We start from the raw sequence: 12,500 nt of genomic DNA on the forward strand, positions 1-12,500 counted from the left end.
AGAAGGTAACTTGGATTAACACATAGGGTAGGTTTTATCCCGGAAATCCCGCGGGAACGGGAACTATGCGGGTTTTCCTTTGAAAACGCGGGCGAAGCCGCGGGCGGAAATCTAGTACAAAATATTAATTTACTAAAACTATTGCAAAACACAAAACTATAATATAAATATAACAGAAAATCGGTTCGAATGTCTGTCCGTGTGTGCTATTTTCCCTATATAAATTTGTATAATTAAAACTAGAGAACCGATTTTGATGCGGTTTATTTCAATAGATAGACTGCATCTCGAGGAAGCTTTTAGTAAGTATATATAATTTGTTAAGTTCTGAACAATGCAGGCACAGCCGCGGGCGATAGCTAATCAATCTACCACTTATTTGTTAAACAGTTACTAAAAAAAAAAAATAAAAAAAACTTTAAATTAACTGTACCTACAAGTTTAATTATTTCTCCATTTAATAATTAATATTAATTTTTAAGTGGTATATCAATTAAATTTACGTTTTCTCTACATAAGAACCGTACGTAATCGTACTTCAAGGAATATACTTGATAAGAAAGAATTATCGAAATCGGTTCAGCCGTTCACACGTGATGCCGTGACAACGCGAAACGGGTCTCATTTTTATATTGTACGTACCTACCTACCTACCTACCTACCTACCTACATAATATATAGATTTTTAGATTATTCTTCTGTATAATCTAAACCAATTAAAGTTAAACACCTACGAAACGGCTCGACCGATTCTCATGAAATGTTGTGTGCATATCGGGTTGGTAGATCTGACAATCATAATATTGTATCTACACTAATATTATAAAGAGGAAAACTTTGTTTGTTAATGAATAGGCTCATCATCAAAACTACTGGACCGATTGTGATGAAATTTGGCACAGACAATCTTTAGACGCTGAGAAAGAACATAGGCTACTTTTTTTTATTGCGAAATAATATGTACCACGGGCGAAGCCCTAGTTTGTAAATAAAATAAAATAAATCATACCCGCAAATGACCAACGTAAATAATAATTATTGTTGAACGTATAATTCGAAATTCGAATTTCAAAATTACAACTTTAGGTTTTTTTTTTTTTCTCACTGCTGTTGTTCAAAATTGAAACTGTAGTCTGTATACTCCGTACTTTTTTTCCGTTTCTGTATAAAACCGGTCCAGATCGCGCCACACGGCGTTACGGCCGTCGGTTCGTAATGCGAGCTAGCACTTTTGGTTAACGGCCAATACCGTGGAGCGTAAGCGTCCCCTCCACACAGTGGGCGGTGAACATGCGGTGAATCATTTAGATGTTTACATTTGGCATTTTTTTTTTTAAATCACATAAGGCTGAGGTAAAATAACAGTACAGACTACAGTCGAATTGGGAATCATCAAGGAGGATTTTATTTAATATTTTAATTAAAGATATGAAACCTTATTTGTGTTAAACTTTTTTATTTTTTTTAATTGACACCAATAAATCAAACTGACGATGTCTGTCGAAATAAATACGATATTGATTCAAAGATAGTACATGAAATTGCATTGCGTTGTTATATTAATATAATAAAATGGTTGTGAGTGAAAAAAATTATGTAACATTTATAAAAATATCGAGCTAAATCATAATGGTATATAATTTATTATGAATTCGTTTTTAGGATAACCACAAAAATGTGCATGTGCACACACAAATTAAAAACCGTCTCCAAAACCGAGAAAATTGAACGGCAGGCAGCATTGAAAGGTATCTGGGGGCACGGCAGTGCCCCCGCCAAGTCGAGCAAAAAAAAAGCGGCACGGCCGTACCATCCTTTTCTCGAAGCAATTCGGGCCTTTTTCGACCCCCTATAATTCGGTTGTGGATAAAGCAAGAAACCTGAATCTTCAGTAACTAATCCGGCATTGTATAAACACGGAATATTTAAAATTTCAGTCAATTTGAACCAGTAGTTTAAGAATGACAACTTGTTAAAGTTTCTAAATTTTGTCACTCACTGACTCACCGATCATCAAAAGTCCAAGGCACTTCTAGCAGACTTAGAAGCTTCATATTTGGAATACATATAGAGTTTAGTGTCTTAATCATGGGAAAACTTAAATATTTTGTAATTTCGGTCCAGTTTTCCAAATACACCAACTGCATCAATAACTTTGTAATCCTATATAAATATATGGGATTACAAAGTTATTTATGCAGTTGGTGGTTGGTGGTGGTTATAAATTTAATAGGTGTAGATAGGTACCTACCATATGAGGCAAGGGAGGGGGTATAGGGTGGGTAAGGGTGTGTTTAGCCCATGAAACTGAACAACATTATTACTTGTAAAATGGTCGACGTAATGAAAAACACATGATTGGACATGTCTTGAAGTACGAAAATCTAATAAAACAATATATTATAATTTAAATCTGTTATACAGGGTGTCCCAAAAAGTAGTGATGAATGGAAGTTGGGAGGTAGAGGACCTAGAGAGCTATCCGAATCACCCCCATGTATGTTATGTGATTTTTCGTATTTTCGGAGTTATGACGTTTTTTTCAATTTTTCTGCTATCGCCGAGTACGATGATATTTTCACTCATGGTGACGTGAATTATTGCGCTAGATGCTTGATTTTTTTTGTGTGCTAAGCTGAAAGATAGGTCAATTCAGTATGGTAACATTTATTATCGTTAGATCTTCGAATGGAATAAAAAAAAGAGTTAAATGCCAAGAAAGATAAAATTACCCAGTATGTTCAAAACTTCAAGGGCCCCTAAAAAAATAAAATCACATAAAAAAAGTTTTCCATTTGGCTTTTAAAAACTTGCTCTATCTATCAGGTAGCTATCCTAAAAATTTAATTTTATTATTCAGAAGGCTTCAATCGAAAAATTGAAATCTAATGTGGTAAGTGCAAAAATTTTATTAACATGATGATCATTAAAACCAATAAATAGGTGTTTAATTACCAGAAATTTTTAAAATAACCCCTCTGTTGCTCAATGCAAGTGCGACATCACCTTAAAAAGTTGTCTTTTAAACGTCTGAATGCCCTTTTATCATTTTTAATGGTTTCTTCTGCTACTATGAATTTCGGGGTTATTTCGTCCAAATTGTGGCCTTCTTTCAAGTAGCCGAGGTCTTTTTAGTATCCCCATTGAAACAATTCAATGGGGTTTAGGTCGAGGGACCGTGGAGGCAAGGATTTAAGGCAGGCGTCACCGGTGCATGCGCAGGCTGCAACGACCAATCCATCTTTCAGGGTATCTTTGCCCTTTAGCCTAGCCTCCATGGTCCCCGGACATAAACCCTATTAATTTTTTTCCGTGGGGATACTACATAGACGAGAGACTGCCACAATTTGGACGAAATAACCCCGAAATTCATAGTAGCAGAAGAAACCATTAAAAATGATAAAAGGGCATTCAGACATTTAAAAGACAACTTTTTACGGTGATGTCGCACTTGCACTGAGCAACAGCGGGGTTATTTTAAAAATTTCTGGTAATTAAACACCTTGTTATTGGTTTTAATTTGTTTGTATTAATCATCATGTTAATTCAATTTTTTCACTTACCTCATTTAGATTTCAATTTTTCGATTGAAGCCTTCTGAATAATAAAATGAAATTTTCAGGGTAGCTACCTGTTAGATAGAGCAAGTTTTTAAAAGCCAAACGGAAAACTTTTTTTATGTGATTTTATTTTTTTACGGGCCCTTGAAGTGGTGAACATACTGGGTAATTTTATCTTTCTTCTTGGCTTCTTGGCATTTAATTATTTTTTTATTCCATTAAAAGATCTAACGATAGTAAATGTTACCATACTGAACTGGCCTATCTTTCAGCTTAGCACAAAAAAAAATCAAGCATATTCCGCAATAATTGACGTCACCATGAGTGAAAATATCATCGTACTTGGCGATAGCAGAAAAATTGAAAAAAACGTCATAACTCCGAAAATACGAAAAATCGCATAACATATATGGGGGTGATTCGGATAGCCCTCTAGGTCCTCTACCTCCCAACTTCCGTTCATCACTACTTTTTGGGACACCCTGTATATAAATTGTTGGCGCGACTAGCCTCCTTACAGACAGACTGGCCTCTATTTTACTCTATGACTGACAAGCAAAATATACGCCAAAATGACAGAACAATGAAATGTGAATGCCTTCGAGCGAGCGGCAGCCGCACGCATACGTGCGAGCGCCCTCATGCTGTTCGGATGTGCCTCGAAACCTAACCTATAAGATTGCGATTTTCAATGGTATCAAAAAGAAAGGCTCTACAAAAAGAAGTGAGATCCCATCAAAAACATCCTGTAAAAAACCCAAGTCTCGCAGCTCAGTCTTTCTACCGTCAAAAGTTGTGAGATCCATGTAATACCAAGTCGGTTAATCTATTTAGTGTCTACTTGAAGGACCTTCTGTCTTAAGTTATTACATAAGTTATTATCATGCCAATATTAAAAATATTTAACGTTTTAAACAAATAGATCGACTTGGACATCGCATGAAAACAAAATGAATATTACAATATTATATTAGATTCTTTAGTCTCTCGCGCCTCACGCGATTGAAACTCTCGTTCCTGTTGGTCGCTGGCCCGTCGTGCTGTGTAGTGTGATACTTACATACTAATAATCAAATCAAGCGATGTCCAAGTCAATCTATTTGTTTAAAACGTTAAATATTTTTAATATTGGCATGATAATAACTTATGTAATAACTTAAGACAGAAGGTCCTTCAAGTAGACACTAAATAGATTAACCGACTTGGTATTACATGGATCTCACAACTTTTGACGGTAGAAAGACTGAGCTGCGAGACTTGGGTTTTTTACAGGATGTTTTTGATGGGATGGTTATTTATCCATCAATTATTTGTTGTTATTATTATACTAGCTGTGCCCGCGACTTCGTCCGCGTGGAATAGTGACTGCATATAGTAGTTACTACTTATACTTAACACACAATAACTATTGAGTAAACACGTCTTGAAACACGTACTATCATATACAACTAAATTATAAGTAGGTACTTACAGATTATTATGGAACAGTTAAGAAATAAAATAAATAATAACACAAAAGAACTGTTAGTAAAATTTATTACTAAACTGAGCTATAAAACTTAGGTACAGAAGAGTTCAAAATTTCCAGGATGTGGTTATTCTCCCGCTCCCATATCCTTCTACTTTCACAGACTTTCAACTTTTCCCTTTCACCCCTAGTAAATGGCAGAACCGATTTTGATCTTAACCATGTCTAATCATACCTATATATTATGTACATGTATCCTTTCGTTTGCTACTCCATTTGGATTATTTATCCCCAATATCACCCCTAAGGTGCCCTATATGTAATAAACAGATTAACCGATTTTGATAAAACATGACTTATTGTAATTCACACGTCATTTGATATGCCGCTTGATATATTATATATATATACTAGCGGTCCGCCCCGGCTTCGCTCGTGGTACATATGAAAAATAGATGTTATAAATAGAAAATTTACCTAGAAGTAACCATAATGCTATTTGTGCAGGTTTTAGACTTATGAGCAAAAATCTAAATAAAGGTCCTTTGACCCCCCTACTACCCGCTCAGCATAACCCCCCCCCCCCCCCCCCACGCTTGGGGACTTTCGATATGATCATCTGGACATGTCAAGGAATAATTTTAGCGTATAATTTACGTAATAAAGTAATTCATGTATAGAATGCCTTAGCAAATGTCCGTGTTGAATAAAATTAATTTCTAAATCGGTGTTTTCTTAACTGTTCCCCACTCTAGAACTTATGATTACTTGCTTAGTCATCTTAAGGTCTCCAGAATGGGTCATGTAGTAGAGACTTAGCTTAATACGGTTAATGTTGAAAGATGAGTCTTCCTACATATTACATTTACAATATACATAGTACACAACATTTACTATTCATAAGCTAGTATTTTATAAACTAAGTTTTTCGTCTTAATAAGCCGTTCAAGTTTGTATGTTGTATTGTTTATAGCATTTTCCTACTATTACACCCACTATTTAAATAGCTTGCTTCATATATTTTGTAAGTCATTTTTTACCCAAAAAATAAGAAATAAAATACCGCCGTAATACGATACGAATTATCCTAATACGGTGGTATAACTCCGAAATAGGAAAAATACTGGGCATGTTTATTCTGCGGTATGTGTTCTTAATTAGAAATCCTGTTAAATATGAAAACGGTTGAGTACAAAATGTTTGTTTCTTAGAAGGGGTAAAAATAGGAAGGTGTATTTTAATTTAGCCGAATTTTTTCGAATTTTAAATTTTCGAATTTTCTGAGAAAAGAGAAACGAAACAGCTAATATTATGATTAAAAATTTCGTGGCCAGAAATAATTTAGATTTAAAAGGCTAACCTAACCTAACCTAACCTAACCTAACCTAACCTTACCTAACCTAACCTAACCTAAACACAAACCTAACTATTAAATCGTCACACAGAAACCTAACTATTATTACATTGAGGTTCAAATTTATGTCTATCAAAAATGAACGCCCTCTTTTGTTGTTGTTGTTGTTGTTGAATAGCCGAATTTTTTCGAATTTTAAAATTTTCGAATTTTCTGAGAAAAGAGAAACGAAATGTAGCTAATATTATGATTATAAATTTCGTGGCCAGAAATAATTTAGTTTTAAAAAGCTAACCTAACCTAACCTAACCTACACACAAACCTAACTATTATTACATTGAGGTTCAAATTTATGTCTATCAAAAATTAACGCCCTCTTTTGTCGTTGTTGTTGTTGTTGTTGTTGTTGTTTATAATTTATTTAATATGGACCACGAAATTTATAATCATGAATTATTTTTGACGACTGCACGCCGTAACTGCACGCGTACAAAGTTTTTTGACTTGACCTTGAAAACACGAGGCGTTAGTCGCGCGCGGCGTATGTATGTATGTATGTATGTATGTATGTACATATGCCGTGCGTGATACGTGAAAAATTAAACAAGCAGAAACACCATTGCCGGGATGCGAGACAATCGGTGCGCGAGGCTAGCGAAGACGGGGGGCGATGCGCGTGCGCAGCAGCGAGAGATTGTACGTATGTGTATGTATCATTATTTCGTCGCTGTTGTACCGCGTCGCCCGTGTGTGCTCTGCGCTCTCCTCGTTGCCGCAGTTCGCGTGTCGGTGTGGCGTTGATGTGGGGTTGGGGTTGGTGTTTGGTGGTGAGTCTGACAGAATTGTAGAGTAGTGTTAGTTCTATAAAATAATAAAAGACCAAAGATGATATATTATAAAAGCGTGTGTTGTGCAAACGGCGCGATACAGTTTTTAATCTTTAGTATTTTATGGAACAACAAAAACTCTTCAAATCAGAAGATCAGTGTTCAGTAGTGTGGTAGTAGTAGTAGTAGTAGAAGAAGAAGTAGTAGTAGCTGTAGTAACATTGCGTCTGCCGACGGTTTGATAGATTGTCAGTTTCGTAGATTGTATTTTATATGTGTAGTGTAATAAATATTACGCATCTTGATACACTCTCGGAGCGCAGACCGTGAAAAATATACTACGACTATTGAACGGCAGTATGAAAATTTTTAATGCTCACATCGCACACGTTTGTGATGTACCAATGGGCTTTTATCAGATGTTTATACGTGTGTGTGTGAAACACACGTATATTCCAAAACTTGGTCGCAATTTTCGATCCTTCCACTCTCCGTGCGTAGATTGATCGTTTGCGTCATAAAAGTTGACCGATATTAAAATTTTTCCTTCGCTTGATGCGAATGGGAATTGTTGAGGGGTGTCTCGTTAAGATGATACTTTCAACGGTTAAACTGACTGTGTTCAGATTTATCCACGTGTGCGCGCCCGTGTGTGTGTGTGAATAGTGTGCGTGTGACGGTCGCCGCCGTCACATATCATGTTATTTAAACACGCCTCGCGCACATAATATAATTATATAGAGAAGCAAACGTCGCGGCGGCATCGTCGTGTTACGTTTGAGGCTCTAGCGGAAGCTTTAGTTAGCTCCCTGGTTGATCCTGCCAGTAGTTATATGCTTGTCTCAAAGATTAAGCCATGCATGTCTCAGTGCAAGCCGTATTAAGGCGATACCGCGAATGGCTCAATATATCAGTTTTGGTTCCTTAGATCTTACTCAGTTACTTGGATAACTGTGGTAATTCTAGAGCTAATACATGCAATCAGAACTCTGACCAGTGATGGAATGAGTGCTTTTATTAGATCAAAACCAATCGACGGAGGGCCTGGCGTCTGAAGTCGTTAATTTTGATGAATCTGGATAACTTTTGCCGATCGCATGGTCCAGTACCGGCGACGCATCTTTCAAATGTCTGCCTTATCAACTTTCGATGGTAGTTTCTGCGACTACCATGGTTGTCACGGGTAACGGGGAATCAGGGTTCGATTCCGGAGAGGGAGCCTGAGAAACGGCTACCACATCCAAGGAAGGCAGCAGGCGCGCAAATTACCCACTCCCGGCACGGGGAGGTAGTGACGAAAAATAACGATACGGGACTCTTACGAGGCCTCGTAATCGGAATGAGTACACTTTAAATATTTTAACGAGGAACAATTGGAGGGCAAGTCTGGTGCCAGCAGCCGCGGTAATTCCAGCTCCAATAGCGTATACTAAAATTGTTGCGGTTAAAAAGCTCGTAGTTGCATTTGTGCGCCGCGCTGTCGGTGCACCGCATCCGCGGTGATACTGACACGTTTGCGGAGCATATCGTCGGTGAGCCGGTCGTTAAAAGCCGGTTCAATATCAAAATCCTATCGCGGTGCTCTTCAGTGAGTGTCGAGGTGGGCCGACAATTTTACTTTGAACAAATTAGAGTGCTCAAAGCGGGCTCAAAATGCCGCTTGAATATTTCGTGCATGGAATAATAGAATATGATCTCGGTTCTATTTTGTTGGTTTTCAGAACTCCGAGGTAATGATTAATAGGGATAACTGGGGGCATTCGTATTGCGACGTTAGAGGTGAAATTCTTGGATCGTCGCAAGACGAACATCAGCGAAAGCATTTGCCAAAGGTGTTTTCATCAATCAAGAACGAAAGTTAGAGGTTCGAAGGCGATTAGATACCGCCCTAGTTCTAACCGTAAATATGTCATCTAGCGATCCGCCGACGTTACTACAATGGCTCGGCGGGCAGCTTCCGGGAAACCAAAGATTTTGGACTCCGGGGGGAGTATGGTTGCAAAGCTGAAACTTAAAGGAATTGACGGAAGGGCACCACCAGGAGTGGAGCCTGCGGCTTAATTTGACTCAACACGGGAAATCTCACCAGGCCCGGACACCGGAAGGATTGACAGATTAATAGCTCTTTCTTGATTCGGTGGGTGGTGGTGCATGGCCGTTCTTAGTTGGTGGAGCGATTTGTCTGGTTAATTCCGGTAACGAACGAGACTCTAGCCTGCTAAATAGGCGTCGTCATTTAGGTGTGCGCGGCTCTCGGGTCGCGCAACTCACTGGCGGCGTATTAAAATTCTTCTTAGAGGGACCGGCGGCTTTGAGCCGCACGAGATTGAGCAATAACAGGTCTGTGATGCCCTTAGATGTCCTGGGCCGCACGCGCGCTACACTGAAGGAATCAACATGTTCTCCCTGGCCTAGAGGCCCGGGCAACCCGTTGAAACTCCTTCGTGCTGGGGATTGGGGTTTGCAATTATCCCCCATAAACGAGGAATTCCTAGTAAGCGCGAGTCATAAGCTCGCGTTGATTACGTCCCTGCCCTTTGTACACACCGCCCGTCGCTACTACCGATTGAATGATTTAGTGAGGTCTTCGGACCGACACGCGGTGGCTTCACGGCCGTCGGCGTTGCTGGGAAGTTGACCAAACTTGATCATTTAGAGGAAGTAAAAGTCGTAACAAGGTTTCCGTAGGGGAACCTGCGGAAGGATCATTAACGTAACGACGCACTGCGCACTCTCGCACTACTCGCATACGCGCCTCGTGTGTGTTTGTGTATTAGTACGAACGAGTGTCGTGGGACGCGTGAATGTGACTGCATCCGTTAAAAAAAAAAACGAATACCTCTAACATGTCAGTGTATGACGTGTTAGAGTGATTCGCGAAAGCGCCGCGGTACATATTTTAACCTATGTACACGCACGCAAACGTTACATAAAAGAACGCGCACAACACTTTGATTATGAAACGAAAACATTATTATAATAAACTATTACCCTGAACGGTGGATCACTTGGCTCGCGGGTCGATGAAGAACGCAGTTAACTGCGCGTCATAGTGTGAACTGCAGGACACATTTGAACATCGACATTTCGAACGCACATTGCGGTCCGTGGAGAAATATCCAGGACCACTCCTGTCTGAGGGCCGGCTGTATAAAAACAACAATCCACACTGTTCACACGCGTGTTTTCACGCGTGTGTGAGCATGTGACGGTTTAGCGAGCGCATTGCGTGCACGCTATCCGTTTGAAAATTTTACCTGTATTATGTTCTACGTGTGCGCGACTCGGTGTGAAACCGTTGTGGACGCTTCTCGCGCGACGCTCGTATGATATGTCTCGTGTAGAATGTGTCGTGAACTGTTTCGCATATAAGCCGAGCCGCATTCAAAGCGCTCGTAGTGCGTGTTATTGTGTATAATATATTATTTTTGTCATAATAATATGATGTGTATTATGATAAAATATGAAAGTGAAGCGTAGGCGGACTCGACGTCCGTGTAGCGTCGTAGTAGCGCTGACGGATATCGCGTCTGCCTCCCACTTTTTATCGTTGGCCTCAGATCAGGGAGGATCACCCGCCGAATTTAAGCATATTAGTAAGCGGAGGAAAAGAAACTAACCAGGATTCCCCTAGTAGCGGCGAGCGAACAGGGAATAGCCCAGCACTGAATCCCGCGGTCGTAACGGTCGCGGGAGATGTGGTGTTTGGGAGGTTCCGCTTTCTCGTAGGTTTCGCACCTGTCCAAGTTCGTCTTGAACGGGGCCGTTTTCCCGTAGAGGGTGCCAGGCCCGTAGCGACGGAGCGAATCTGCGAGAGGGACACTCCTCAGAGTCGGGTTGCTTGAGAGTGCAGCCCTAAGTGGGTGGTAAACTCCATCTAAGGCTAAATATTACCGCGAGACCGATAGCGAACAAGTACCGTGAGGGAAAGTTGAAAAGAACTTTGAAGAGAGAGTTCAAGAGTACGTGAAACCGTTCAGGGGTAAACCTGCGAAACTCGAATGAACGAACGGAGAGATTCATCGTCATTCCGCGGCGTACCCGTTCGCGCCTTGATGTTTGCACTTGCGCGTCTCACGGCGTGTACGTGCGGGCACAGGTCGTGCGGGTCGACGTTCGCGGACGGCGTGCACTTCTCTCTTAGTAAACACTCCGCAAGGGGTGGATACATCGCGACCCGTTCTCTCTGTCGGTCTAAGCGTCGTTCGGGAGCCTAGCGGCCGCGTCTAAACAACGCCGGCCGTTAGACCGTGACGTACGCCGACCGGCGGAGGACGGTATATTCATATATGGGAACCGCGCACGCGTTCCGACGCGTCAGGCCCGACGCAAGTGTTCGTGTCATCGCCGACGTCCTGCCTATGTGCGGACGACGACGTGGCGCCGCTGTTGTCGCAGCCGTGTAGTCTCTGACTGTGCGCGTGTCCGTCTGCGATGTTTCAGTTTCGGGCACTCGCAGGACCCGTCTTGAAACACGGACCAAGGAGTCTAGCATGTGTGCGAGTCATTGAGTTTATGTACGGCATTCCGTGCCGTATGATTGATAAAACTGAAAGGCGCAACGAAAGTGAAGGCGTGCGCTTGTCGCGCGCTCAGGGAGGATGGAGCGTCGCGCCGCAAGGTCGACCTCTCGCACTCCCGAGGCGTCTCGTTTCCAATCTGTGAATGTAGGCGCGCTCTGAGCACAGATGCTGGGACCCGAAAGATGGTGAACTATGCCTGGTCAGGTCGAAGTCAGGGGAAACCCTGATGGAGGACCGTAGCGATTCTGACGTGCAAATCGATCGTCGGAACTGGGTATAGGGGCGAAAGACTAATCGAACCATCTAGTAGCTGGTTCCGTCCGAAGTTTCCCTCAGGATAGCTGGCGTCGATGTGCAACAGTCTCATCCGGTAAAGCGAATGATTAGAGGCATTGGGGCCGAAACGACCTCAACCTATTCTCAAACTTTAAATGGGTGAGAACTCCGGCTTACTCGAACGATGAAGCCGGAGATCTGATGACGGTGCCAAGTGGGCCAATTTTGGTAAGCAGAACTGGCGCTGTGGGATGAACCAAACGTAGTGTTAAGGCGCCTAAAGAACGCTCATGGGACACCATGAAAGGCGTTGGTCGCTCATGACAGCAGGACGGTGGCCATGGAAGTCGGAATCCGCTAAGGAGTGTGCAACGACTCACCTGCCGAAGCGACCAGCCCTGAAAATGGATGGCGCTGAAGCGTTCTGCCTATACACTACCGTTACGGGCACATGCATGTCGTAAGACGTGTTATTATGCCGTAACGAGTAGG

The 12,500-nt window shown here is 41.3% G+C and overlaps 3 non-coding genes across 3 annotated transcripts in view; all 3 read left to right on the plus strand.

Moving 5' to 3' along the window:
- The first annotated feature begins 8,015 nt into the window (after positions 1–8,015).
- On the plus strand, positions 8,016–9,920 carry LOC149474798 (small subunit ribosomal RNA). Its single transcript, XR_016318270.1, has one exon. It is a non-coding gene; the product is annotated as a small subunit ribosomal RNA (ribosomal RNA).
- Positions 9,921–10,197: 277 nt separating this feature from the next.
- LOC149474799 (5.8S ribosomal RNA) lies at positions 10,198–10,354 on the plus strand. The gene has a single exon (XR_016318251.1). It is a non-coding gene; the product is annotated as a 5.8S ribosomal RNA (ribosomal RNA).
- Positions 10,355–10,760: 406 nt separating this feature from the next.
- LOC149474800 (large subunit ribosomal RNA) overlaps positions 10,761–12,500 on the plus strand; it is a 4,014-nt gene continuing 2,274 nt past the window's right edge. Inside the window, exon 1 of the ribosomal RNA XR_016318283.1 lies at positions 10,761–12,500. This exon is cut by the window's right edge and continues 2,274 nt beyond it. This is a non-coding gene — a ribosomal RNA (large subunit ribosomal RNA).

This window comes from Colias philodice, unplaced genomic scaffold (genome assembly GCF_061535455.1).
Source record: "Colias philodice isolate Cphi_HAF_F1 unplaced genomic scaffold, ilColPhil1 Martin Lab GWU primary ptg000018l_1:14663442-14930425, whole genome shotgun sequence".
Classification (NCBI taxonomy): domain Eukaryota; kingdom Metazoa; phylum Arthropoda; class Insecta; order Lepidoptera; family Pieridae; genus Colias; species Colias philodice.